The following is a 3,228-nucleotide window of genomic DNA, read 5'->3' as shown; positions in this document are numbered from 1 at the left end:
GGAGCCTCCACCTGGTTCATCGTGAGGTGTTGTACTTGCCTCATCAGGTCCGCTACCTGCTTCTGAAGCTCATTGTTTGGAGCTACTGCATTCGCTTCGACCCTCCTTCCTCTTACCGACTTTTGTTGAGAACTCGCGGCGAGTGTGTCGAAGATCTCCTTGAGCTCATTGGCTGTCTTTCGGGCAATGTTGCCCCCTGCTGTACTGTCCACCATGAACTGTGCCGTCTGAATCAATCCGTCATAGAAGAACTGCATCAACATGACGGGTGCTAACTGGTGCTGTGGGCACTGGCGGAGGAGCTCTTGGAATCTCTCCCAAGCTTCGTGGAGAGGTTCATCAGCTTCTTGCATGAAGTTCATTATCTGGCTCCTAATCTCCTGTGTCTTGTGACTAGGATAGTACTTGAGCATGAACTTCTCACATGCCTCTCCCCATGTGGTGATGGAGGTCGGCGGCAGGGACAGTAACCACGTCCTAGCTCGGTCCTTGAGTGCATAAGGTAAGCACTTGAGTCTCAACTGATCCTCGGTGAGTCCCAACAGTGGGAAGGTTTGCACTTGAGAGCAGAAGTCACGGATGAACTGTAAGGCGTCCTCACTTGGCATCCCATGAAAGAGCGGCAGCAGGTTTGAATCGTTGGGCTTCAGATTGTAATTCCGGACTGCTGTGGGAAGCACTATCGCTGAAGTGCTAGTGTTCCCAATAACCGGCCTGGAGAAATCTCCCATGTATTGGACATTCTGCTCGTCCATGGCTTCTTGGTGAGGATTGGGACGAACTCCTTCTTCTTCTTGCTCACGCCCTTCACCGTTCTCTAACGGGTCTTCTAAGTCAACTGAGCGTGAATCCTCAAAGTCTTCCAGAATGGGGTTGGAAGTGATTCTCTCTTCACAGTCTTCCTCTCGAAACTGTGATTCCACAAGGTTTCTCGATTTGGACTCGGACTCCTCCTCCAGGCTTGAAAGGACCTCACGAGGTCGGTGAATATTGTCGTAGTAAGGTGCAAGCTTTCTCTTCAAGCTCCTGCGTCCTTGCATACACAACACGAACAAACAAATCAAACGCACCGGAGGGAGAAAAATAACCGAGTTAAAAGAAGGAAACAAAAATAAACACAGAAAACAAATGCAACACAATCAAATGCCTAAAGCCTTCCCCGGCAACGGCGCCAAAATTTGACTCATCCAAAAACACCTAGCGGACGGACTCGAATTTATACGAGGTCGTCCTAGGGCGGTAAGGTGACTCAATTCGTCTCTCAAGGAAGGCTTAACAGGGCTTCAATTGTGCTACTCACAGGAAACAGGAAATAAACCTAAACACTCTAATCGGGTAGTTGGGTCTGGCACTCTCTCTCCAATTAACTAATGCGTAATTGAAATAAAGCATATAAATCTATCTAGGCGAAAGATAGGAAGCAGATTAAGAACGCAAGAAACTAGTAAACCTAGGGTTCTAAACTAGCAATCTAGAAAGCAATAGTTAATTCAACAATCATAAAGCAACGATTATCTAGGCGAGATAAAAGAACAAACAATTCATTAAATCAACTCGAAGCAACAATAATCTATGCAAAGGAAATAAACTAGCATTCAATCCAATAGAAAACATAAGCTGAGTTCTTACAGCGAGTACGATCTAAATCTTCAATCCAATGTAATGGAAACTAACATAATCTTCAATCCACAAAACCAAAAGATGTTTGTTGGTATTTTAACTACTCTAAAACTAGGAAAAACCAATGTAAAATCGTCTGGAGGCTGCTGTGGTCGAGAATGGCTTCAAAACCCTAAAAATCGGCTTTTATATGAAGAAAAACGTAACTGCCGAAATCCAGGGACGGCGGCCGCCGTGACACGGCGGCGCCGTGGGTGGCTTTCGCTGATCTCTCCAAGAAACGCACGGCCTGCGCCGTGGGGCCGCGGCCGCCATCTCGACGGCGGCCGCCGTGGGACGGCGGCGGCCGTGAGCTCAGACTCCCCAAACGGCTCCCAAACGATGCCAAACGCTCGGTAACTCCCGATTCCTGCACACGACAGTAGCACACCCAAATAACAACGAGCAAGTGAAGGATAGAGCAAAAAGACACGAAGCATGCTCGAATGCACAACAAAAAGGCCCATAAAAACATCACAAAATAAGGCTAAACAGCTCGAATTAGTAAAAGATTAATGTCTTATTAAGTTTTATGTCTTCTTTCTTTAATGCTTTAATTGAGTTTTACGTTGTCTTTCATTAGACTATTTTATTAAGCATTAATGAGTATTAATGACGAGTTTTATTAGAATGAGTAAGCTTTACGGTTTTAAATAACGCCCCTTTCTTCCCCTTCTTCTTTAACCCCATCCCTAGTCGTGGATCACTCGGCCTAACTATCCCTAGTTAGGGCAGGTTGCGATAGATATCGTACGCAGCGGAAATAACTTTGTTTCGTAATAGCCTCGGTTGAGCACGTTGTTAATCTTAGATTTCTCTTTGTAGTTATTCAGTATTCAGTTTATCGAACGAAATAACACAAGTAAGAATGTAAAACTGAAAGCTGTAAATAACACAGAGACTTTTACGTGGTTCAGAAAACACTTCCTACATCCACGGTCGGTTGATCAGACCAACAATCCACCCGCAAGTGCTTAACTGGTGCACTGCAAACCGAACCGTGTGCTTGCCGGGTGCACACAACCGTACCACTAAAGATTCCACTCTTCAGTACCAACACTTCACTCGCGTTGGATTTCTCACTCCTAGCACAACCCGTGCTAGGATCTCACGGAGTCAGAGTACCTTCCTAAACTCCTTACCAATCAAACACTCGATTCTATCTCTCGAAAAGAGGTTTGAAAACTTGCCAACTATACTTCAAAGAACGAGTTCTTTGGAGCAAGTTTGACCTAGGCTTCTGGGTAAACAGAGGTTTGCCTAAGGTCTAAGAGAATGTGTGTAATCAGCAGTGACTGATTTTTAGCTTTGGAATTCTCTTCTCCGATGCAAGCTTTGGGGAGGTTAAGCTTTTGGCGGAGAAACTATTTTGGCAGAGTTTCAGCTTATGTCGTTGAATCGGTGAAGATTGAAGTGATCCTCGAGCGCTATTAATAGGAGAGGTCTTGACTAGATCCGTTGGCTGAGAATGTCTTCAAGATTTCTTCCGTTGGAGAGTATTTCGAATTTGGGCTGAGGCTTCAATCTTCGAGGTTCCTTGTTTGGTGGGAACGACTATGTTGAAGAGCA

At 45.4% G+C, this 3,228-nt stretch overlaps 1 non-coding gene across 1 annotated transcript; it reads left to right on the top strand.

The window, feature by feature from the left end:
- Positions 1–273: 273 nt before the first annotated feature.
- LOC131007360 (small nucleolar RNA R71) lies at positions 274–379 on the top strand. Its single transcript, XR_009096063.1, has one exon. It is a non-coding gene; the product is annotated as a small nucleolar RNA R71 (small nucleolar RNA).
- Positions 380–3,228: the final 2,849 nt, after the last annotated feature.

This window comes from Salvia miltiorrhiza, chromosome 1, assembly GCF_028751815.1.
Source record: "Salvia miltiorrhiza cultivar Shanhuang (shh) chromosome 1, IMPLAD_Smil_shh, whole genome shotgun sequence".
In the NCBI taxonomy this organism is placed as follows: Eukaryota; Viridiplantae; Streptophyta; class Magnoliopsida; order Lamiales; family Lamiaceae; genus Salvia; species Salvia miltiorrhiza.
Note: the sequence above shows the minus strand (reverse complement) of the source record. Positions and strands in the feature narration are given on the sequence as shown.